The 26,954-nt window shown below is 36.8% G+C and overlaps 1 protein-coding gene and 1 long non-coding RNA gene across 4 annotated transcripts in view; both read left to right on the top strand.

Moving 5' to 3' along the window:
* Positions 1 to 26,954, top strand: part of NRG3 (neuregulin 3) — a 1,226,667-nt gene that overhangs the window by 185,537 nt on the left and 1,014,176 nt on the right. The gene's annotated exons all lie outside the window — the stretch shown is intronic.
* LOC118500797 lies at positions 964 to 26,485 on the top strand. Its single transcript, XR_004903378.1, has 4 exons — positions 964 to 1,700; positions 12,425 to 12,434; positions 19,078 to 19,082; positions 26,474 to 26,485. It is a non-coding gene; the product is annotated as an uncharacterized LOC118500797 (long non-coding RNA).

Genomic DNA, 26,954 nt, shown 5'->3' with positions numbered 1-26,954 from the left:
CCCGAGGGGGTGCACACTTCCACATTTCAGCACTGCAGGCTCCAGAAACCTTAGAATGCCCACACCCTGTCCTGGATTGGGGCTGCATGTCTGGGTTTTCCACCTATCCACACTCCCACCAGGCTGGGGGTGCTGGCGCACTTCCAGGCTGCCTCTGGTCATGCCGGCTGGAGGCACTCACTTCTCCCAGGGCTATGGGTGGGTGTTCACTGCCCCTGGGCGATTTTTCTCCCATTCCAACTGCCCTCTCTGTGCCTTCAAGCCTCAAGGTGTCCTCTGGTGTTGCTCAACCCCCATAGTCCAGGGAGGGAGCAGCAACTCCACTCTCCTGGGTGCCCTGAGGCAGATCTGGGAGCACTGGGCCTGGGGACTGCAACCCCCCTGGTCCCCGCGATGATCCCTGGGTCCCTTTTGTCCTGAAGCAGTCTCCTTACCATCTGTTTTTTCAATGATCGCTATAATTTTTTATGTCCTGTTTTCAAAAATGTTTCAGTAACCTAGGCCACTTGCTGTGTTCCTCCACTGATCTGCAAGTTTCCCTCCTCTTCACAGAAGCCGAGAATCATGCTGTCTGAAGTAAAGCTGCCATCCTACATCACCAAATTTGAATGCTGTTTGGTTATTGGCATTCTCTTGATAATTCTTTTAGTGGTTTACAAGTTAAATTAAAAATTAACTTCATATCCAGGCATCAGGTTGAATGTGAACTGATGTAGCAGACTGCTGCTTTGGATGGGTAGGTGTGAGGACTTGTAGCCTGTCTTCCATGGCAGATTTTTGGAAAGAGGCAAACTTACAGAGCCTCCAATCAGGCAGCTGTGCCCACTCACACTGAGGCTGAAAGAAAGCTTCCAGTGTGGAGACATGGACAAGAGGAGAAAGCAACAGTCATGAGGTTGGAGGAGGGAAGGAGGACACCAAGTTACTCAGAGACTTTATTCAGAATTCAAACTCTGAGGTAAGGGTGGTGGAAGCAGTGTGTGCTGGATTCTGTTGTATAGTCCAGTATCCACTGTAATCTCATTTTTTTCTGGCTGGCTTCCATTAAAATATCTGGGAAAGGTTTTTACCAGCTTTCATTAAAATAGAGTTTGTTATAGGATAATGTGTAGGAAATGGAATTCTGTTTTACTGCCCCATCCCATTTTTTTTTTTTTTTTTTTTTTTGCTTCTTGTCTTAAACACTGATGCTGTCTAGAACTGCGGTTATGCAGGGGTCATCTTGTGAATGTGAATAAATACTGTGTCTTGCCCAGGCTTCACTGAGTTTCTGACTACTGCGAGGCTTCTGGGTATATGAGTAAAAAAACAAATCAGACCTTGAGTTAGGGTCAAAGTTTCTGTGACTTTGCATCCAAATGCATTCCTCATTGATATACTCTGGTACCTCAGATTACTTGCATTTGCTTTCTGTTCTTCAGTAATCTTACTCCAAAAAATGAGGGCAATGAAAATATATAAAACTAAAGTTCTCATCCCAACACTTTTTAAAATCTAAAACTTCCATTCTGCTTAGTCAGGATGATCTGTACTTATGAAATGCTTAACAGTTGCTTGTTGAATAGATGTGAAAGATAGATGAACCCTATACAAATTCAATGATTGAAACCTTCAGTTTTCTGACCTGGCTGTTCCATGGTGCAAAGCAACATTATACCCTGAGATCAGCATCCATCTCTGTTATACAAACCCTTGCTTTGGTTCTCAGCATTGTGAGAACCCATCTTTGTTTTTGACTGCTCTTTCTGGTGGGTGAAAAGGGAGGTCTGAGTTCCTGAAAAGATTGTGTGAACCTTGACTGTACTCATAGAAAGCACAAAATAACTAATAAATATGTTCACCATGTAAGGATTTATAGAAGCTCAACCACAAGTTCTCTCAGACTGGCTTGGTGTCAACATGGTTTGATAAAAGTTATTAGAATCAAAGCTATGTTTGAAACCCACTTTTGTCACTGTGGGCTGTGTGATGTTTCTTGTTTCACAGAGTTGGAATTAAATGATTTTTTTGTATGTCTGTATGTATGTTTTTGGTATGTAGTAAGGGGTTAATAAATAATAACTGTTAGGTTAATTGTACTATACTGCAATATAATGCTTGGAAGTTGTGATTGTATCAAAACAAAATAAGAAATATAATAAGTCTGTTTGTACCTATATCTTATTTTAGAATAACTTTTCTGGTTTCTGATAACATTACCTCTTCTTTCAGGTGCTTGTTATTTGAGGTACTCTGCTCCAGTCAAAGCTTTCAGTCCACCATTCTCCTATGGTCTCTACCTGCCTTACTGTGTTATCTACTAAAGCCCATGGAGGTGACCAGTTTTAGAGATATCTTTGGTTGTCATCAATAGAACATTTTTTAAAAATTAAAGCAAATAAACAAATACATTTTGTAGCACACTGATTGGGAGCCAAAAGCAGGGTTTGTTTTTGTTTTTTGTTTGATGGTTTTACAATGAAGATGGTAACCTTCAAATTCATTAATTAATATCAACCTGTAATGAGCTAATTAGGACTTTGGGGGCTCTTTGGCACTTCCAGTAACTTAATTTTCTGAAGGAGGCTTTTATTATATCAAGAGGTGTTATGATCAATGTTTGGGAACTAAAAAAACACTTCAGAAAACAATGGAGTAGCCCTCATGTTGGCAAATGACTTCTCTGAAGAATGTTCCCTTTGAAAAAACTACCCTTAGATAAAAATCCTGGTTTTAAATCATAAGTAGGAAATCTGACATAGTGTTGTAATATAGTAGTTGCTTGTTCTTGATTGGCATGGATGTTTTCAGGGATCAGAACAAAAATAGAGCAGCACTTTCCCCCATCCTTGACTGGAGGCTGATTGTTCTCCAGGAAGAAAGACACTCTGGGAGGACATCCAAAGTTGTCCCTTATACAAAACTTAGGAGCGAATCTTATCCAAGGAGATAGAATGAGGCTGTTTGGCTCCACCAGGCCTTTGCTTATTTCCTTAGTTAGGAAATGTCACAGAAAATGGACATCATGATAATGTTGACAGTAACAATGACTGAGTTCAATGAATGATGGCATAAAGAGTATTCAGGAAGTAGTAATGGCACAATAGTCTGTACAGATCTCGAGGTCACAGTTTATGCAGCTCTGGATTTTATGTTTTATATCTAAGTGATGTAAAGAGTTGGCATCTAGGTGATGTATAAGAGTTCCAGGTAAAAAAAAAAGTGTAAATGAAAGTATCATAAGTGAAAGGAGACTAAAAAGGAAATTCAGCTAGTAAATATAGCAGAGAGAACATGATCTGTACCAAAACCTTGCTCTACAAAGCAAGAAAGCTACTCATCACTTTAATGAGGACATGAACAAGATTTGATTTGCCATTTTGGAATTAAGCAACTTTTTCTTTAAAAGAACAAACAATGTTAATTTTAATATACATTGAAGGTGAGACATTAAGAGTACTAATTTGATAACAAAAACAAAAACAACACATACTATTCAAGTAATTCTCAGGTGTTGTAAGGTACAGAGTTGTGAAATCTTGCAATAGACGATGGGAGTGGAAAAAGTATAAGGAAGAATATGGAATTTGAGTGGGGTCACACTGGGTAGGGATTTTTACCTGCCAAGTTAAGGAAATGGGGGTAGGGAGGGAAAATGAAAATAAAAGAATAAATGGAAGATGAGTTTGCAAAAATAGGGTTGTGTAAGAATCAAGGAAGTTTAGAATACAACTTTTAAGATTCTGAACTGAACTCATCAGGAATAGGATGTATTGAAGGCATAATGCAAAGAAGTAAGATGATTAAAAGTAGTTTATATTTTAGGTAAAGCTAGAAATCAATTCTTGAAATTTGGAAAAATCCCCAACAATATCTGATTACAAGATGAAAATTAATATTTAGATGTTCAAATATTACTTTTAAAGAATCTGAAAAAACATAGGATCTCTAGCTTCATGAAGAAGCCATTAGCTTTTGCCCAGCCATATTCATTATCCCAAAAATGTTTTTGAGTGTCTGTCATGGCAGACCTGTCCCATTTAAAGAATCAATTTCATCAGCCTGCCTTAATGCTGCATTATTTTAGGTAAAGTTGTTTCAACTGAGTGCATACATCTATTAGTGTTAAGCCATACTGGATAATGGAGCACTCTTATTCCCATGGACCTGTGTTAGGTGGATCAGAGACTTTAATTAAATATCTGAATGGTGTTGTACAGTAGATACTCTTTATAAAGCACCTGTCAGGGTTAATATTTTACAAGTTAGCTATGCCTCTTTCAACCTGTAATTATAATATATTAACTCTTTATTCTTAGTTACTGCTAATAATTACAAGGTGACACAGGGAGAAATTACTTGATTATCCAAGTGACTGCACATATCAAATGAAACAGAAGGCAATTTCATTGTCTATACTTGTTTTATAAGTAAGCATTATTAACATTTTATTGTATTTTTTTAATTATCTCTTTTTTCCCCTAAGATAATTGAAAAAGGCATGTTATGTTGTGGTTGGAAAAGTTAATGCCTGGCACATATGTAAGTAAACTTAATTCCTGGTAATAACAATGATAGTGTTCCTGTTTCAATAAGAAAATAAATGTCTTGATCATTGCCAATTCTTCATCTCTGTTCAGGTACTGACCTGTAGTCCTTATTTATTTCTCACCTGCATCCCACCTGACAACCTCAAATCCATTTCATCATGTAAACATGTGACCTTGCCACTTCCTTCTTCCCATGGAGACTTTGGCCACCCCTGTGGATGGAACCTTCATCAGGAAATTGTTTTGGCCTATAATTCAGGAGCAGAAAACACATTATCAGTCTTTTCATGTTAAAATACAACCTCATATGGACCATTCATATTCTGGGCTGTTCAAAGGAGTCTGGCTGCTGTTCGTGGCTAGAAGTAGACATCCACAACCCCAGCTTTGATAAGTAATCACACTAATATTGACTCTGGTCATGACTCTAATTTTGATTGTATCTGATTTGACTCTTTTGGTGTTTTCCAAGTAATGTTTTGAAAAAAAAAATATATCTTTTATTTGAGAGTTAAGATATTACTATCCTATTGATGGGTCTGCAAACTCCATGTATTATAACCACCCACCAATCAAAATTGACTGTGGGAGGAGGGAGTGGGATGGTCAGAGGAGGGAAAAGGGGAAAAATTGGGACAACCATAATAGAACAATAATGTAAAAAGTCCCTAAGAAAGAAAGCTTAACATTTATTTTCAGAATATAAAAGAAAGCTTTGATGCCCTAATAATGTATAGTAAAATATTTTAAAATACAAAGAAGTTTTTTTTTCCTTTCTAAAGCCTCTTGGTTTCTGATTTTTTCCAATGCTGCTGCATTTGACAATGTTTGTTGTTTCTATGCTGATTCATAAGTGCAGGGAGAAAGCAACTAGATTTCTCTTTATCCTAAGAGTAGAAAATTCTCCTTATGGACACTCAGAGAGTCTTCAAAATTTGAGACTATCTTCCTAAATAATCAGAATAATGAAACGGAACTGAAACCTGTTGAAATCATATTTGACATTAGCAATCCTTGATTTCCAGGAGAATGATTATCACTATAGTCCTTACTTCTTAAGTAAGGACAAATAATTATTTAATATATTTTGTGGATGGTAATAGCAGTTTGTTCTTGAACTCTAATGTCTGTTTCTGTGACAGTTGGGGGACTAGGTTGGTTTGTAATGGACAATAACATCTCAACCATATTAACAGGGTTATTTTTCACTATTCAAAACCTCAGTTCCTGTAGTTTTCAGAGCACATCATGCTCCTCATACTCATTTGTCCTTACAGTATTGTCACTATGGAATATGCTGTTTAAGAATCATTTTCAAAAACAGGTAAAATTGTGACCCTTGTGCAGATATAAAATGAACACTTATTAAAATTTTAAGTCATTAATGAGGGAACCAGTATAATGTTATAATGAGTGCAAAAGAGAATACAAACAGCAGATCTAATTATAAATGAGAAATATTGAAAAGTGGTACAAGTAGAGGCTAAAATATTACCTTCTCTAATGGGAGGGGAACGTCAATTGAAACTCCAAGAGATAGAATGTTGTGTGTCTAATAGGCAGGTGTTATTTTGCATTGTTAATAGTTAACTATAATTTATAGAGTTGTAAAACAACCAAATGCAAAGTTGGAATGAGATAACCTGGAAGAATATGTCATTGACAAAATAATTTTCCTCAGAAGCAGAGATTTTTTTCCCCCACAATATTTTGCCCATTCTTTATTTAGATAACTAGTGTTTATCCATTAATTCATCTCCAGCAGGTACCTTAGGGAGCCTTCCCTGATGCCTTCTATGTGGTTTTAAGTTTTACTCTGCCTTTCACATGCTTGTGAATAAAAATTACTGTGTTTACTATGAGACATTATAATTTAATGTTCTATCTCTCAATTTTCTTTGAGACTAGACTGTTTCTTATTTTTCATTTTCATAGTATTTATGCCATATTTGGCATATAGACAAAATTTATAAGATATTTGCAGAATGAGTTAATGAGTTAATTAATGAATGGCTGGTGGCTATATGCTTGTACTCAAGCATATGAGCAAATGTATAATATTTGATCATTTTCACCCTCTATGATGCACCAGGGGTGTGAGTAAGGTCCAGTCATCTCTAGATTTCCCTTGAGGATAGTATATCAGATATTATTATTAAATTAAACTGCATGCTTACCTGACTTTTCTACTGCCTTACAATTTGATCTCAGGAAAGTACTTTATAGCTAGCTAACCTCAATTTGTATTTGTAAAATATATTATTCTTATTTCTTATTTCTACCTATTCCAGATTTAAAAATCACAGGCCCTTTAACATTATAGTAATATATTTGCATGAGTAGAACATTTTCTAAGAGCAAGCAGTGATCTGGAACTACATTAGAAAATTTGGGATGGGTGGTCAGAGAATCTGCGTTCTTTTAGTAACCATGGCAATGAGGATAAGGCAGTGAAACAAGAGCTAGTTCCTTCTCTTGGACTTTTAACTCCATTCCCGTATTCTTTTGCAAATTTTGTATGCATTTGAGGAGTTAATTCTTTAATAGCTGAATCTATAATCTATTAGTACTTTCTTTTTATTAACTGAGTATTGAGTTTACAATGAATAGGCAAAGACTATATTCATAGCCTATACTTAAAGTTTCCTGAGTCTGAAATATGCACACAAAATTGTGGCTTTTCAGAGTCCCTATTTCAGAGGGTCCTTGTTGGCATACATGTTTGCCAATGTGTGTTCAAAACAGTAGAAGTCTCCTGGAAACCACAAGATGCTCTCTGCAAAGGAGTAAAGGGTGGTATAAAGTGCTTTGACTTTTGAATAAGATAGAATTTTAGCTGTGTCAGTTTCTACTTGCATGACCTGAAGCAAGCTACTTAATGCTTTTCAGTTTTATTTTCCTTATATGTAAAATGAGAGAAATAATCCTGATTGCTGAGGTGAAGATAAGGAAGACAGTGAATGCTGCTGGCTTATGGAAGCACTTATGTGAAATGCTGTTTCTCAGTCCTTCCCAGGAGCATACCTTGCCCTTATCTGCATTTGCTCATTTCCCTTCCTTATTTTCTACTTTACCTCCTCTTCAGTCACTATTCTCTTTAAATCTTTCATGATTTAGAGTATAGCCCACTCCTTCCAACTTTGTTTTCAGTTTTTTTTTTGTCTCTGCCAAGTAGACCATGAGATCACTCCTGGAAGAGGCCCTGGTCTGTCTTGAGCACCCCAAAAGGGTCTGGCATGCCGCCTAAGCCTGGTGGACCAAAATTTAGCACAGGATCCCTCTGTCTGCATGTCACTTTCATCAGAGAAGTCACCTCATTTTTATTTTTGGTTTCTAGAAGTCAAATTAATTTTTTAAATTTTTAAATATCCTGTTGACTATGCTATTATAGTTGTCCCATTTTTCTCTCCTTTATTCTTCTCTGCCCTGTACTGCTCTCCCACCATCATTCCCTCACCTTACTTCATGTCCCTTGTTCTTATGTATCACTTCTTGTGCTTCTTCATTTTCCATACTATTCTTAACCTCCCCTGTCTATTTTGTACTTATCATTTATGCTTCTTATTTCCTATACCTTTTTCCTCCATTTTCATCCCTCCACCTGCCCACTGATAACCCTCCATGTGATCTCTCTCTTGTTTCTGCAAATCTATTGCTGTTCTTCGTGTTTGCTTAGTTTGTTTTATTTTTATTTTTTTTAGGTCCAGTTGTTGATAGTTGTGAGTTTGTTGTCACTCTACTGTTCAACTTTTTATCTTTTTTTTCTTAGATAAGTTCCTTTAACATTTCATATAAGGGCTTGATGATGATGAGCTCCTTTAACTTGACCTTATCTAAGAAGCACTTATCTTCCCTTCCATTCTAAATGATAGCTTCACTGGGTAGAGTAATATTGAATGTGGGTCCTGGCTTTCATGACTTTGAATACCTCTTGCCAGCCCCATCTTGCCTGTAAGGTTTCTTTTGAGAAATCAGCTGATAGTCTTATGGGAACTCCTTTGTAGGTAACTGTCTTCTTTTCTCTTGCTGCTTTTAAGATTCTCTCCTTATTTTTAATCGTGGATAATGTAATTATGATATGCCTTGGTGTGTGCTTCCTTGGGTGCAACTTTTTTGGGACTCTCTGAGCTTCCTGTACTTCCTGTAAGTCTATTTCCTCTGCCAGATTAGGGAAATTCTCCCTCATTGTATTTTCAAATAAATATTCAGTTTCTTGCTCTTTCTTTTCTCCTTCTGGCACCCAGGTGATTCAGATTTTGGAACATTTAAGCTGTCCCGGAGGTTCCTAAGCTTCTCCTCATTTTTTTTTTTTTGAATTCTTGTTTCTTCATTCTGTTCTGGTTGAATTTTTATTTCTTCCTTCTGCTCCAAACCATTGATTTGAGTCCCAGTTCCCTTCCCTTCATTGTTGTCTTCCTGTATATTTTTCTTTATTTCACTTTTCATAGCCTGCACCTTTTCCTCTATTTTGGGACAATACTCAACTATTTCTGTGAGCATCCTGATTACCAGTGTTTTGAACTCTGCATCTAATAGGTTGGCTATCTCTTCATCACTTAATTGTAATTTTTTTCTGGAATTTTGCTCTATTCTTTCATTTGGGCCATATTTCTTTTTGTTGGCACACCTGTTTTGTAGTAAGGGGTGAAGCCTTAAGTATTCAGCAGTGTGAGTCAACCCAGGTCACTGTGTCGTGGCAGTATCTGTGGGAGAACAGCGCTGCTTGCTCTGCTCTCAGCTGTAGAAGTGGAAGAAATTGTCTTTAAAGCACTGACTGAAATGAAATTTAACAGATGTTGTCCATGGTCCTGAATAGAGTTTGGCTTATATACAATGGGTTTGATTTTCATTATCTTGCTGCCCTGTAGTTTGAGCAGCTTGCATTTATGCTTTCCAGCAAGACTCACCCGGCACATTTTCCAAAATTTACTGCAGCTTCTGGGTCCCAGGGAGTGAGGACTGACCTAGGGTCAAATGCATCAATCTACTCAATAACTAAAGTGATGCTACAGGAATGAGCAGTTGTGTATCAATACCTGTGGTATTCAAGTCAGCATATTAAAACACAGATTTATGTTAGCTTTCTGTGTTCTGGAACTCAAGGGAAGGTGTATAAAGCTTCTTTGCTTTTATTTTCTTCACAGTGTTTCCATTCCTTCTGAGCATGTTTTGGGCCATAATTTCTTTTTTTCTCTAATGAAACTACAAACAAATATATATACTTATTGCTTATTTTTAGCACTGTTGCTATGCTAAACTATAATCCAGACATCTTATTAAAATTAATTCAGGATTTGAGTTTTCATTCTTTTTAATGCTGTAGCATTACTATTCTTTCTGAAAATGTGTCACCATATGTGAGTCTATTTGAATATTTCCTATCAGTTTTGGGGAAGACATTTCTCATCTGCTTAAGAAATAAGTCAAAAATAGGCACAATTTCTCAAGTTTTTCCTGGATTCTTTTTGTGGATAGGTGTAGTGGCAATTGTTTCTTTCATACTATGCTTAAGAATAATTTGTGATATCTTTGGTGGATGTTGCACTGTGTAGACCTTACTGTGCTGAATACAGTGATTGGCAATTTTCATTTCATTTGCCACATAATTAGAAGACTTCCTGACACTGAGATTGAGTGACCTGAATTTTTCTACATGAAATCAACTTTTATGGTATTTATCATTGAGTTAATAATCAGCATTTCAAACTTGCTTATGCAGTTGCACATATGTGAAGAGGAACAACGTGCATCTGCTATTTCTGCAGTGGAGTAGGGGCTGTTTCTTGCTGTTTATCTATTATTTTGATTCTCAGAGTAGAATCATGGGCAGGAATGGAATTTGGAAGAATCTGGGTTCACCGACATAGGCTTTTAAGGAACATGAGACCCTGGCTGGTGTGGCTTAGTTGATTGAAACATTATCCTGTGGACTGAAGAGTCATGGGTTTGATTCCAAGTCAGGGCACATGCCTAGGTTAAGGGTTTGGTCCCTGGTGGGTTTACATAGGCAACTGCACTTGAACAACAACAATAAAAAATAAAGCAACCAATCAATGTTTCTCTCTCACATTATTGTTTTGCTATTTCCCCCTCTTTCTCTCCCCTGTCCTTGTCTCTCCCTCTCTTCCTTTCTCTCCGTAAGGAATGGGAAAATATCCCCAGGTGAGGATTTTAAAAAAAAAAAGAAAAAAGAGAGGGTAATCACCAAAATGAATATGAAAATATGAAACAGTGGAGATTTCTAGCAAGAGTTCCATTTAACCTAAAAGGTTGATTTACAATGTAAGCCATTAGATAAGAGCTATTCCTTTAAGTTAGATGAACATGCTAACATCAAGAAGAAGCTATAGTGATAAAGGGGAGAAAATTAAACTTGAAAGATGGTTCTTGGCCAAGCATTAGACTATTTGCTATCATAGTGGCTATCTCATTTACTCCTAACAACCCTGAAAAGCACAGATTATTATCCCCATTTCATAGATTAAGTCCCTATTTCAAAGGTTAGTCAAAACTGAGTGTTTATGACTCAAAGCCCATGAATTATTATACATGATACTAAAATAAAGACATGTCTTTCCTATAGAATACCCGCCACATTTTTTGTTGTGGTAAATAACGCATAGCATGAGATTACCCTCTGAGAAATATTTTAAGTGTGCAGTAGTCTTATTAGATATAAGCACACTGTTATACAGCAGATCTCGAGAACTTTTCCATCCTGGATAACTGAAAATTTATCCCCATAATTTTTTACATCTATAGCTAAATATGTATTTACCTGTTCTTCTTCCTGCAATGTCTGGTTGGGTTTTGTTTGTTTGTTTGTTTGGTTTTGCTTTAAGATAAAGAGGAAAGGAGTGTCAAAGCAATTCTGAATTTGTGGTCATTGTGTAGCCACAGTCTAGGGGTAGTAACTTGTTGTAACATGGGTTATACTATTAGCAAGCTGTTTTACTAATCAGTAAGAAATGAATTAGGTTATAAATTATAATCATCTGCACAGTTTCTGTTTCATTTAGGCTATAGACTCTTCACTTGGAATTCCAAGTTGACAGTGCCCCTCTGAGTCACACAGGATATATTTTTAGTCACATTTACTGAGAACCTCCCATGGCAGATAACAGACAACACTTCTCCATCTGGTAGAGAAGCCTCTGGATGGAATCATACTGCCTTTTAAGCCTTGGCTCCACTCCAGGAAACAATCAGGGTCCAGCACTGCCAGACAGCCCTCTGGCACTGGGGTTGGCCAAGAAGTCAGAACACAAGGATTCCCTCTGTGTTTTCATTGGGCACCACTCCCAGCTCCATTAGGCAGAGCAGGGAGCTCAGCAGACTGCAGTGGCCTCCATGGCATCAGGGCTACAGGTGAGCTATGATCCCCATGCACCTGCATTGTCTTGGATGTATGCACATGACACATTTCACCAAACAAATCCCATAGAAGAAGCGTGTTGGCTCTGATTCCAGGCAGGGAAATAATTTTCTCCTTCCCCTTTTCCTTGTTTACATTATTTGACCATTTTTTGAAGTAACATGATACAGCTGTTTCTAATAAGGACATGAATCTTTTAAACCAGGAAAATAGCAGTGGCATATCCTTTTGAATGCATGCAGTACTGGAGGACATCAAGTAGGAGTACTGCTCTGGCCCAAGTTCACTGTTCAAGTTTCCACAGGGCACTTAAACTTGGGCAACCTCAGTTTCTGCTTCTTTTAATTAGAATATTAATAGCCTTGGCCTCACCCATAGCTTACAGGATTGTTGTGAAAATGAAGGGGAAAAGTGAATGTGCAGGGATTTGGCAAACTGAGAATATGGTGAACCTACACTGTGTTGTCTTCTCCCCTAAGTGAGTCAGCTGAGTAAGGACTGGGTCTTCATGGCATGGGAGGTGCTCACAAGTGTCTTGGAATTAATGGAAAGGAATGTTAATGTAGAGCGGGGAGGAAGAGAAAGAGATGAGAAACAAAATAGAACCAATGAAAATCTCAAAAGCCCTTTTGAAATTAGCAATCTTACACCTAGTACCATTTTAAAGTATTGATCTTATTTATTATGGAATGACCAAGGGACCTAACTCTTCATTAGTTATTTAGAAAAAAGACTTCAATAACCTGAAAGTATATCTTGTATTCAGAGTCCTGGACATTCTGAATTACTCATATTGGTAAACTTTCTTTTGAAAAATGTAGCCCAAACTTATTTTGTAATTTCACCTTTTCCTGTCATATTCTAAAGATGTCCATTAATAAGTTCATGTAACAGTAGGGTATGTAATTGATATTTTCTGAGCCCTTGCCAAGTTATAAGCAAAATGCTAACCCTTGATCATATGTTGTCTCATTAACCATCATAACAAACCTCTGGGGGTAAATGTTACTATTATACCAATTTCACAGATGAGGATGCTTGGAGAAGTTATATAACTCAATAAAAATGATAATCCTTATACAACAGAGTGAGCATTCCATTTCGGAACATTGGAAACAGAACCCATGATTTTTGTTTAGCTTTTGGTTAAAGTAGCCCTGCAAGATTCCATCTGTCAAGCCTAGAAGGGGTTTTATGGAGCTAGTTCGGCCTTTGCTGAAAGCACCACGCACTACATTAAAGGTACTAAAGGAACTCCTTTCCAGTCAGGTACTTAATGTTAGCTGAGCACAATGAACCCCTGCTCCTGCCTTTGTACATTTGCTTCTGTGACCACCACCTGTTTTTTTTCGTTTTTTGTCTTTCCTTCTTCCTTTCACCTTGACATTTGACATGTAACCCTGTCCTGTCTTCCTCAGCTGGCCAGTCTGATTTTCATCACCCTTTTTTATAACTCCCCAAGCAGCCTGCTCCTCTTTCTTGGCCACCAGTGCTTTAGTGAGGAAGCCAGAGACTACATACTCTATGGTCAGGTTGTTTTATGAAGTAGTCAAACCCCACTTACCACAGAGGAGCGTGCTGAGCAAATCAATGAAAACATTGCACAGTTGTCTGCTTTTGCAAAAAAAAAAAGTATTCTGATAGTAATTTTCAAGGCACTCAAGTAACCTAATCCTTAAAGATACACAGGATGTATTATATAAAGAGAATAATATGTTATGCAGCTTAAAACTCTTGGAAAAGTTCTCATGACTTGTGCTGAACAACCAAATTTCAGTGCAAGGCAGCCCATTTATGAATGATGACTAGTGCTGCTAATGCCCCAGCAGTAGCAGGAAAGGATGTCAAAAAGTGATCCAACTTCCATTAGAAAATAATGACTGTCTTGGCTAAGCAACATCTTTTTAAATTAAATACCAATAATTCCTAGTAATCAGAGAGCCTATTAGCCATGAAATTTGATTTCAATATCAGGGACTATTCACTTATCAAAAGGAAGCCAAATAATTGTGGGTGGAATTTACAAGTCCTAATTGAGAATAGCTTTAAATATTTTGGAAATGACACTGGTGTATAGCTCCAGCTCTGGGGAAATGTGGCATTTTATAATTTCAATAGCAAGTTAGCCTGGTGATTAGTAGAATGAAGTCATTAATTTCTGGGGCATGATATTTCCTCTTTATTCTCTTGAGAACCCAGGGTTTTACAAAACAGTGAACCCATCAACAACTTCTACATAGTCTCACCAGTCTTTTTCAAATTTTCTTTAGCTGCCTTGAGACGGATGAAGAAATCTTTGCCATGGAATTAGCCTTAATTTATGGAGGAAGGTGTTTCCAACTCTAGGAGTGACTATTAAGAATATCAGAAACCACTAGGAGTTTATCTTCTCATGCCTCACCTGTGAGTTCCCTCATCTTTTCTCCTGATGGTCTTTCCTAATACCTCACCTTCCAGCTCACCTGTTCAACCCTTCTCAATCCCTGTTTAGGGAAATGGGAAACACGCATTCCCTGAGTAGTCGTTATGCCACAAATTTTGTCAAATAACCCATGTTAAGGATAGGAACCAACCCGGAGAAGGTCTGCCTCATGCTGGCCTGTTGTGTGTGGGTTCCGGCCTTTGTGTAGGAAAGATTTCACAACACCAGTCCAGGTGATTTTGAGACTACGTTTATTAATGCTGGCAACAGTAAAACAAGGATGGACTTAGGGTAGAAGAAGTAAAAGGAGAGAGCCTAGGCAGGGCTCTGCTTTGGCTCTCTAGAACCCTTACAGAAAAGAAGTGAACCTAGGCGGGGCTGCTGTTAGCTCACTGGGAAGTCAGAGAAAATGGGGGCCTTGGAGACAGAATCAAAGGTAAGCCTGGGGTGAAATGCTCCTGCCTTCTGCTCCCCTGGTTGCAAATCTTGTGGGGACCATTACAGTTTAAGAAAAAGTAAAAAGTTCCTGCCCAGGAAGGAGCAAGGGTATGCTCTAGAGTGAGCCCTCACTGAGTCTTTGTCCTGAGGGTATTTTATCTTTTTTTCCCTGTGGTAAGAATCTTAGGGGATGGTTTCAGCTGAATATTTATCAGCTCTCTAGGTGCATTCTTACTATGTTGATGCATCAAAATGAGTGTAAAGGGGTGGGGGTTGGAATTATTCTTTGGTCTGCTATACTGTTTTACTTTTATTTTGGGTCTATCTGGCTTTCAGTGGGGTTTTGCTATTTGTTCATCTGATTTCACCTGGCCTTGGGTTTAGTGGGCACAGATCGCATCAATTAGATCTTTGTTCTCTATTTCTCAGACCAAGGTGATTTAAGCTATGTATTCTCTGATTAGGGAGGAGAGGTATGAACCATTTGTTTTCAACTATCCTAGGTTAGGGGAGATAATGTCTTGTGATTCACCAGCTGGCTGTAAGTTGCTCAAACTCTTTGGCCCTGTTTAATTTTCTTGTCCCAGTTTTCCTATTTTACTTGTTCAGGAATTTTCCTAGTTTCTTACTATCCTGTCATACCCAGACACAATTTTTGGAAGTTGGTGCTTACCAATTAGGTCCATGAAAATTTAATACTGTGAGTCCTGCTTTTACCCTTGTAAAAAGCAGGACTCACACCTACATCTGTCCTCAAAACATTCGTCCTTTACATTATCCCCACTATGGAAAAAATAAGATTTTAGGTGAATATACTAATCTGCCATAAATACTTTTACTGAAATGCCTTTGAATACATTTTTAAAAGACTCAACTCCAGTTCCATCCATACTGATGCTAAGTGAAATAAGCTAGGTGGTGAAAGACAAATTCCATATGATCTCACCTTTAAGTGGAACCTAATCAACAAAACAAACAAGCAAGCAAAATATAACTAGAAACATTGAAATTAAGAACAAACTGACAGTAATCAGAGGGGAGGTGAAGGGGATAAGGGAAAAAGAGGGGGAAGGGTTTTCAGAAACAACTATAAAGGACACATGGACAAAACCAAGGGGGGTTGGAATCAGGGGGAGGAAAGTGGGGATGACTGGGGTAGGGGATAATGGTGGGGGGGAAAAGGCAGACAACTGTACTTAAACAACAATTAAAAAAAAAAGAATTAAAAAAAGACTTTCAGCTCAGAAAGTCATGTTTTCCACATGCCATTTTCCAACAGCTCAGATCTAACATGGAAACTTAAGTATTTTCATATATGCATACACATGCATGTATATGTATACATAAATATCTTTATATATACATGTACATGCATTAACACATGTACACACATACAGATAAATCTTGCATACACAGATATATATGTATACACATATGCATACATAGATATAAAATCATGATATTTTTCTTCTGATCTGCAGGTACTGAATTTTGTCTATTTGAAAATCTCTAGCTGATGAGCAAACTGTGTATCAACACCTGCACTTTTTTTTTTGCAAGCAAAATATAACCAGAAACATTGAAATAAAGAACAAACTGATAGTAACCAGAGGGGAGAAGGAAGAGGAAAAATGGGGGAAAATAAGAGGGGAAGGGAAGGGCCATCAAGGAACATGTATAAAGGACACATGGACAAAGCCAAAGCAGGTAGGTTCAAGGGTTGGGCAGGAGGCCATGGTGAGGTGAAAGTGGAGACAATAGTAGTTGAACAACAATAAAAAACATGTGCACTCTTGAAGGCAACCAAATTTAAGATCAGAACTTTTAGCAGGTAAAGTGCAGTGGCAAGCTTTCTAACAAATGAGAGGATCCCAACAGAGACATATGGAGAGGGTAAAATAATTTCCCTGTTGTCACATATCAGGAAGGGTCAAACTAGGCATCCCATCCATGTTTGTCTGTCCCTGAATTCCACATTCTGTTCAAGATATTAATATGCTGTGGTCAGATAAAGAAAATACCAAATTTTCTCTCCTTATTCTGTCATATCTCAGCATGTTTCGATATATTTGGGTAAAAGCTGAGACTCATGCATATCAACAGTTCTTCTAAAAGCCTTTCCAGCAGAAAATTAGGGAGGCATAGCCTTCAGACATACCCAGTAATGGACAAATTTGCTTGAAAATGCAGTGTTATGGTACACTATTTAGAGTTAACAGGTAAAACATTGCATGTCAACTGATGTTAGGAAAGACCAAACAGCCTGCATGTTTTTGCCATGAATGCTGCTTACTTGCCAAAGTGGGATTCCACAAATAACCTATCTTTCTACCTACTCTACTTAAAACATTCCTCACAAACATTCCCATTCCTAAGGCCTGTGCTTTTTTTAAGAATTTGTGAGTTCACCTTGTTTCCTTTATTATAAGAAGTCATTGTGGCTTTTGGTCCCTTAAAGGAATTCTTTCTCCCAAACAAGAAACTGAGTAGTATAGGTTCATAATGCTTCCTTAAAGATTTGTGTAAACCTTGCTAACTTCACTCTTTTAATAAGTTAGTCCCCCATCAAGTCTAGTTACCACTATGTGCTGAAGTAAAGGGTAAGCACATATTTTCTCCCAGTAGGAAGGTAACCATTCATTTTACTTTACAGTTAAGAAAACTGAGGCCCAGAGAGGTGAATTGACTTGATCAAATCATGCAGTATCACGACTGGGGCTTGAACTTTGAGTTCAGGTAGAGTTTACTTTGAGGTACTTTTTTAATGTGTTTAACCAGGCACAAGTGGAATGTAAGATTTCAAAAAGATTTATGCCAAACCAAAATAAACTCAGGTAAAGACAATTTGGGGGAATATGCTAATTTTGAGTGTCATTGAATTAAAGACAGAGATGTTTTTAAAAATCCAACTATGTCATCATGTAAATATATGCACTATAGTTTTTTGATCCATTCATTTACTGATGGGCACTTAGGTTGCTTCCAGCACTTGGCTATTGTAAATTGTGCTGCTATGAACATTGGGGAGCACAGGTTCTTTTGGATTTGAGTTTCAGGTTTTTTAGGATATAATCCCAACAGTGGAATTGCCAGGTCAAAAGATAGTTCCACTTTTAGTTTTCTGAGGAAATTCCATACAGTATGGATGCAACTGGAGAACATTATGCTAAGTAAATAAGCCAGGCAGTGAAAGACAAATACCATATGATCTCACCTTTAAGCGGAACCTATTCAACAAAACAAGCAAGCAAGCAAAATATAACCAGAAACATTGAAATTAAGAACAGACAATAACCAGAGAGGTGGTGGGAGAGGATAATGGTGGGAGGAAGAGGGAAGGGTTTTCAGGGACAACTGCAAAGGACAGATGGCCAAAACCAAGGGTGGGTGGAATCAGGGGAAGGAGGTGGGAATGCAGACAACTGTACTTGAACAACAATAAAAAGAATGCAAGTATATTTACTTTATTGAAAATTCAAACTTGAATATTATATTTGTTGCTCTTGCATTCATTTCCAGTGATGGTTTTTAAAGTAGGTTTGGGAAGTAGTTTTTTAAAAAAATTATTTAGCTTTAATCTTCACAAATATTCATATGTACATAGATTTTCAACTATATTTTCAGAGGCTAGAGGATTAAATGAGAATATCTAAAATGTCTAAAGAAAATTTAAAATTCTAAACATTGTATTCAGAGGTACCAATCAATTTATCATCCAAATTGTAAAAAAAGAATTGCAAATAGTTTGTAGTTCATCATATGGTATTTCCCACTATTTATTACTCTAACTCTTAAATTTAATGGACTAGTGTGGCAGAAAATATGTTCAATTATAAACAAAGAATATATTTAGGATTATCAATGGAAGTTTCAGTTTTTCTTACAGGAAATTTCATTGTGGTTGAAATTTATTAGCATAGTGATATGTGGGAAACTTAACTTGCCATTTTCAAATGAAAATCACTCACAATTTTTCAACAACTATTTTATAAGGCCATTTGAGCTATATATGCTGGACATTTCTTGTGATATTTTTGTCATTAAGTTTTTATTTGTTTTAATATCAAGGGAAAGTGAATTCTATGTCAAAATACACAAATATAATTTTATTTGAATAAAATTATAGATAGAAATAATTTTGAATAATAATCATATAGTAGAATGCAAACCAATACATAATGGTAACACTTGTAACACATTTTATTATAAATCTTTTTTCCTAAAAGGACCTGAAATTCTAGTATTATTTTAATTCTGCTATGGTGATTGTTATATTGTAGAAGTTTCTTGCTTTCTCATTTAGAATGTATGAGAACCTGTGGCACTATCATTGGTCCTTGGGAATAAATTATGTCATTAAAACAATATTAGGACTTTAAGCTTGTCAAACCCAGAATTATTAACTTTAAGTAAGGACATGGCTTGGCAGGAAATGTTAATGACTCTTCTGGTGCTTAATTCAAGTGGTGTGATAGTTCTTCCATAAAGTCCTACATTCTATTGATAATACCTGAGGGGCAAAAAAACAAATAAGCAAATTCAAATTTCTGAGCTGGTAAGTTTATTTATTTTTAAGTGTGTATTATCCCTTATCTTAATCAAATATTACTCAGTCCAGAATAATAAATTTAAGAGAAAAATTAAGAAGAAACTTGAGTTGTCTCTTTATTCTCATGTTTCTTTAGTTTTATAAGGTCATAATTTAGTAATAACTATTTTTGTGTTTGAAACTACTATTTTAGACTCTAAGAGTAAAATATGTAATTTTAATCATCTCATTCCTTAAATTCTTAATTAAATTAATTTTTAGTTTGAATAAAGTATATCTTCATATAATCTATGCACATTCAAGAATATCCTGTTATGTTCATACATGAAACACCATGTAGCTCCATATAAGAAACTGGTGCATTTTCAGGCAATTGTTTTTTTTTTTACATTAAATATTTTGACTACCCTTTATTTGTAATGTAATTGTAAATTAAAAATCAGGATAAGAACTTGTTTTTCTTTTCATTAATTTTACCTACAGGATAGGGAATATTTTTCATGATATGCTCAGATATTTTCCCAGGCTAGTATACTTCTTCAAGTAAGGCTTTGATTAATGCTTCTCTTCAAAGATTTCTGCTTCATTCCTTAGAAATGTCTATAACCCTTAGGTTTGATTTCATTTATTTTTAGGTTTCAATTTCTGTTATCTGCTTTCAACATCAATCACAGAGGAGCCTTTATTATTTTCATCCTGTGCTTTTTGGATAGCTCAAGTGTGTTTTCCACATCACTTAGATTTTGTACTAGATGATTTCTGTTCCTTAATTTTTCCAGTGAGTCTAATGTTTTTCTGCTGTTGCCATTGTGGTTTTCTTAAGTTCCTCCTTATTGCATCCATTTTTATAAGAGGGCTGCCAAAAAGCTTTCTAAAATTTTCTCTTAGTTTCAATTTAAAATTATTTTCAAAGTTCACTGCTTCATAGAGTATTTACACTGTTGCGTTCTGTTCTGTTACAACCTGATTTTATAGATTTTGAGTGATATTTTCTGTGTATTCAAATTGCAGTGAGAAAACCCATCCCAGGCCATATGTTTCCCAAGATATAGGGCCTATGGAGAACCCATGCCCCCTTTTCTGCATCCACTTGGGTACTAGTTGAATTTCCATCTCAAAGCAATACCTAAATAGTAGATAGAGCTAAAGAACCCACAGTCCAGTTCAAAGCACCAAGCTGACATTCATCTAGTGTGACCCTGCTGGTTTGAGACAAAGCTTTCTCCTTTGACCATCTAGCTACTTGATATTCTGATTCTATAAAATTAAAATTCCAATAACCAAAGTCCTAGGAATCTATAGTTTTCCCCTACTGCACCTTTCATGCTTAATTTGCAGAAAGAATCTTGCAGAATGGAATATTTCCTTATTTTTCTATCATCTCTCTATCCCACATATTCATCAACAACATATAGTCTTTCTTTCCAGTTGTTGTCTCAGAGATTTTAGCTCTGAGCAGATATGCCAAGATGGCTATCAGTGAAGGATATGTTGGAGGATAGTGCCCTGACCGCACTTGCTGTTCAGGTAATAGAACGTTCAAACCTGTTCCTAGACATAATATTGTCACCTAAGGGAAAACTTCCATATGTACTCAGTCATCATAATCTCTTCCCTCATTTTTAATTTCTTCATATATTGTTCTCAGAAGTTGTCCTGTTATTTTATTATAAACCACAGCACAAAGTATATCCTCAATGAATATTTGGTGGGTGAAAGGATGGATGATGGATGGATGGATGGATGGATGAATAGATACTTTTTTAGGTTTTCAGTGGTATGAGATTGGTGCTATTGGGCTGTGAGGTGCCATGTGTTGGGGGTGTGTGTTTGTGTAGAAGTTCTTCCTACCTGTTATCACTTTTTTTCTATCTTCATAAGTGTTTTGGTGGAAATTGGTGATAGTCACAGGCTGCCAACTAGATACTATTGTTAATCACCAAGATTGATACTATTTTGTTGCCTCTTCTATTCACTCTCCCTTGATTTCTCTCAAAGTTTTTATACCCTTTTTTCTAACTATGCTTGCTCTTGCTTAATTTTCTTCCTTCCATTCATACCTTTTTGTTCTAGTCATTTCCTTGGTCATGTTCCCTTGCCTACCCACTGTCATTATCCTGCTCTATCAAGTATAAAACATGGTTTTTTAACTTCGGAGGAAATTTTTTTCTTCTATAGTTTTATTAAAATATTGACAAGATTATATGCTGTGATCAATTTGGGGGACATTTAATAGAATTAAAGTGGGTAAAGCTGTACATCCAGAATTCTTCAAATTGATATTTTTCTATAACCATCTATCTTTAGCTATTTTAATACAGATACAACTTTTACTACCAGAAAACTATAGATAGTAATTGATTTTTAGCTTTCTATTTCAGAAGCTACAGATAAGAGGACATTAAATTTTAAGAGGTCATTCAGTCAGAAAATGCATTATTCAATTAGTGTAGGGAAAATAACAGAGGGACAGAACTCGGGAAATCTGAGGACTAGCTCTGACTCTGCCACTTACTTTGTTTGAGGCAAATCATTCCCTTGCTTAAGGTCTCCATGGACTTTCACTTTAAATGACCAAATTTCTTATCACCTTCATGCACTACTAATCTCCAATTCTTTGAGGCTGACTCTCCTCATATACTCATATTTCCCAAAGTGCTACAGTGATAGCCCAGCATCATCAAATATGCTCACTTCATAATCTCAGAACTAGATATTGACACTTGTCTGACTATGGATATTGTTTCTAACTTAATGCTATTAAACATGGACTCAATATTTGCTTTAAAAATGATTATTTTAGCCACAAACACAGTACATATTAATTGTTTTGCATGGGTGAAAAATGAACAATCCAATTTTGAAGTAACTACAAAAATGGTACTTGTTTTTTTCTTATTTATTTTAATAAAGGATCAGCATTATTAAGTCTAAATTATCTTCTTCACAATTACAGTAAATATGATTCCACTGTCTGAGGTTCCCTCACTAGGGAATTAATGAACTAAGGTTAAAGTGAAGTCAACCTTTTTACCAGACCAAGGCAATGTCCACCCTCCTCTACCTGCCCAATGTCCATCTGTACTCTACCTGCCACAAACATTATTCTCCCTTCAGGTTGGACTCCTTGTCATTGCATTAACAGGTTCTTTGCTACTTTTATACCAGTATTTATACTTTTTTATCTTTATTGTATACAATTGACAGATAAATTTGTAAGATATTTAAAGTGTACAATGTGATGATTTGATAAGAATACATCATGAAAGCATTTTTTTTTCCATTGAGTTAACACATCCATCCCCTCACATTTAACTTTTTTTGTTTTCCTTTTTGGTGAGAACATTTATGTTCTGCTCTATTAGCAAATTTCAATTATGTGGTGTACTGGGATCAACTGTGGTCACCATGTTATAATTAGATCATCAGACTTTTATGTTATAACTGAAATTTTGTACTCTTTAACCAACCTCTTCTTATTTTCTCCAGTGTTTATACTTTGATACCGACCTGGAATCCTTTTTAAATTTCTTCTCAGAATTGGAGCCATTTATATATATATTTTTAAAGCCTTTGTCATCATACCATAAAATGCTTTCGATTCTCCACAACTCAACCAAAACTTCTTGCCTTTATTAGTCCTAAGACTTTGCTCTGAACTGCACTTAGAAATTATATGCATATATAACTATTCACCCTTAATAAACTAGAACCACTCTCTCTTTTTTCATAGACCTTGTTTTTTGAGAAAATGTGTTCACAGCAAAAATGACAGTAAGGTAAATACATTTACCATACATCCCCATCCCCACATATGCATAGCCTCCACCATTATCAGCATCCCCCACCAGAGTGCTGTATTTGTTGCAGTTGATGAACCTGCACTGACACATTATTATCAATCAAAGTCCATAGTTGACATTAGGGTTTACTCCTGGAGGTGTACATTCTATGGGTTTGGACAAATGTATAATGACATTTATCCACAATTATATTATCATACAGAATGGTTTCACTGCCATAAAGTCTTTAGTTCCCTGCCTACTCATTCATACTCTAGTCCCTAATAATGGCTGATTTTTTTACAGCTTCTACAGTTTTGTATTTTCCAGATTGTCATATGCTTGGAATTATACAATTAAGTGTCATTTTCAGAATGACTTCTTCCTCTTAGTAATATGAATTTAACTTTCTTTCACGCCTTTTCATGGCTTGGTAGATCATTTATTTTTAACACTAAATAATATTCTATTGTCTGAATGTTCCGCAGTTTATTTATCCATTCACCTACTGAATGGCATCTTGGTTTGCTTACTGTAGATGATGATTCTGGCCTGCAGTATCCATCTTGGCCACAGATGCTCGTCAAAACACAAGAAAAACATACACAGAGACAACCAGGTCCTGTGGGGGAATAGGGAAGGAAGGGCCACTCTCTCTTGTGGAGAGCGCCATGGCCACCCTCTCTCCTGGAGGGCACACCATATCTATCCCCAAGCAGATTTTTATTGAGAATACAGACTTAGTTTGTGGATTCACAGTCTGGCAGAAAAGATAAAAAGAAGCAGGTGACCTACAAAGGTGCAGACAGAACCCCCACTGTGATTCTGGGCAAAGTTGGGGGTCTTAGCATATGAAAGGACTACAGGTTCCAAAGGTTTCCTGTCTGTGACTTTAAATTCCAAGTTAATAACATCCTCCAGCAAACAGATCTCACAGGATCTTGCATATTCTATGTCCCAGGCCTGATCACCCCGGGGGTCTGCCTTTTCTGGTCTGGGCTGCACTGCCCCTGCTATTTCCCCAGGCCTGAGAAGGGCAGGAGACAGAGGCAGCCAGGAGACTTGGATTTCTCACATCTAAGAACAAAGACTCAGGCTTTGACAAAACCGAGAGGGTAGGGGTTGATGTCCATCACCCCTTCACATCCACAGCCCTGTGAGTCTCTTCCTTTAGGGCATTCCCACATGATTCTGTCTTAGATTCATTCTCTTTCTTAGAGAATTGTTACCTGTCATTGACTGCCAACCATCCAAAAGGGTAGCCAGGCATTAGAACAGGCAGCGTTCATGCCAAGGAAATAAGTTTTGTCTCCTTAGTGGCTCCTGGTCTGGAAGTCTTTCACTCAGCCTAAGTCACGGGGGTTATAGCTTCCTGAGACCAGGCAGGGTGGTCCCCAACAGCTTACAAGTTTTGGCTCTTATGAAAACTACTATAAACATCTGTGTGCAGGATTTTTGGGTAGATAAAAGTTTTCAACTCCTTTATGTATTTACCTAAAGATTAAAGATTACTATTGGTGGATAATATGCTAAGAGTATGTTGGAGTTTTTTTTAAAGCCAAACTGTCTTCCAAAGTGGCTATACAGTTTCACATTTCCACCAGCAATGAATAAGAGTTCCTGTTGCTCTAAATCCTCCCCAGCATTTAGTGTTGACATTTTTCCAGATTTTGGCCATTTTAGTAAGAGTGCTGTGATATCTCATTATTTTAATTTGCACTTTCCTGATGGTTTATGACGTGGAACATCATTTTAGATACTTATCTACCATCTATATATCTTCTTAGGGGAGATGTCTGTTAAGGTGTTTTGCCATGTTTTTCCTAACCTGAGTATATGTTTTCACTGATTTTTCAGAGAAAAGGGAAGGGAGACAGAGGGGGGCTGGAGAGAGAGCAGGAGAGAGAGGGAGAGAGAGATACTGGTTGTCTCCTGCATGTTCCCTGACTGTAGATCAAACCTGTAACATTTTGGTGTACAGAATAATGCTACAACCAACTGACCCACCCAGCCAGGGCTATTTGGCTATTTTTTTTAATTGAGTTTTTGTTTTCTGATTGTTGAGTTTTAAGAGTTCTTTGTATATATTGTATGACAGTTCTTTAACAGATATTTCTTTTGTATTTATTTTCTCCCAGTCTTTGGCTTGTCCTCAGTCTTTTGAGAGTATCTTTCACAGAACAAAAGTTTTTAATTTTGATAAAGTCTAGCTTATCAGTTGTTTATTTCATGGATGGAGCATTTGGTGTTTTATCTAAGATGTCATTGTCAGAACTAAGGTCATGTAGATTTTCTCCTTTGTTATTTTATAAGAGTATTACAGACATTGAAGTCTGAGATTCATTTTGAACTATTTTTTGTGAAGAGTATATAGTACAGATGGCAAACACAAGGCCCATGGGCTGAATCCATCCCCCTCACCTTGTTTTATCCAGTCCAGTACCTTGTTTCTATCCAGTGGCAGCACTAAGCTCTCACTTACCTGTTAGGGTATAGTTACATTTATACAGTCCTAAAATTACAATTGGCCCTTTGAAGGCAACCATGAGGCTGATGTGGTCCCCAGTGAAAATGAGTTTGACACCCTTGGTATATAGTATGCACCTAGATTCATTTTTTGCAAGTCGATGTCCAATTGCCTCAGGACCATTTGTTGAAAAGACTATTTTCTTAATTGTGTTGCTTTTGCTCCTTTATCAACAGTCAGTTGACTACATTTATATGGATCTATTTCTGGACTCTACATTATTTATTGGTCTAATTTTCTATTATTTCTTAATCACTGTAGCTTTATGACTGCAATCTTTTGAAATCCAAGATTAGATTTTGGGTATTTTGGTATTCTTCAAGAGCCTTTATACTACAACCTTGACTATTGAGGACTTCAATAATATATATGTTAAGTTAAATATTATAGCATAAGGGTGAACTACAACAGTGGAACAGGGTGGTTAAGAACATAGAAAAAAAAGATTTCCTATATTTGAATTCTGGCTGTACTTACTATCTCTGAACATAATTATTAAATATACTTTGTGAGAGGAGTGATTAAATAAGTTATTACATATACTCTTAATACAGTCCCTAAAACAAGGCACATGCCTAATAAATGTTGCTGTTGTTTCTGTTACTATTCCATTTGGGATACCCTAAATTATTTTGCATTTCATTATTTTCTTACATGTATGCATTATCTCATGCAAGCTTTTTATAGATGACTGATGGGGACACCGGCCCGCAATGTCTGAGGTATTATGGATGAAATACAAGACAAATTCACATGGACTACTGAATCCTGTGGAGGAAAAGGTATGGCACAGCTACTCTCTCAAAGGGAGAGTGCCTCAGAGTGGCCTGGCCACTTCCTCAAGAAGAGAGTGCCCTGATCCTTGCTTTGACAGGTTTTTTTTTAAAAATTTTATTTATTTATTTTTAGAGAGGGAAGGGAGGGAGAAAGAGAGTAAGAGAGAAACATCAATGTGTGGTTGCTGGGGGTCATGGCCTGCAACCCAGGCGTGTGCCCTGACTGGGAATTGAACCTGTGATGCTTTGGTTCATAGCCCTCGCTCAATCCACTGAGCTATGCCAGCCAGGGCTGACAGGTATTTATTGGGTTTCAATTTGCACAGGAATACAGGTAAAGTTCATTAATCATTGTCAGGCAGTAAGGATAAACAATGGATAGCATACAAAGAACTCTGAGGGCTTATTCTGAGTGAGGGTCTGTTAGCTAAAAGGCTACAAAACTTTGGGAAACAAACTTATTTCCTGCTTGGACCCTTATCATTTAATTAAGAAAATTCTTAGCAAAGCAGGTTTCACAGGATTTTACATATTCTTTCTCAGGCCTGATTACCCG

The sequence above is a fragment of the Phyllostomus discolor genome, chromosome 5 (assembly GCF_004126475.2).
Source record: "Phyllostomus discolor isolate MPI-MPIP mPhyDis1 chromosome 5, mPhyDis1.pri.v3, whole genome shotgun sequence".
NCBI classification, from domain to species: domain Eukaryota; kingdom Metazoa; phylum Chordata; class Mammalia; order Chiroptera; family Phyllostomidae; genus Phyllostomus; species Phyllostomus discolor.
The sequence above is the reverse complement of the archived record's forward strand: the minus strand, read 5'-3'. Positions and strand labels throughout refer to the sequence as shown.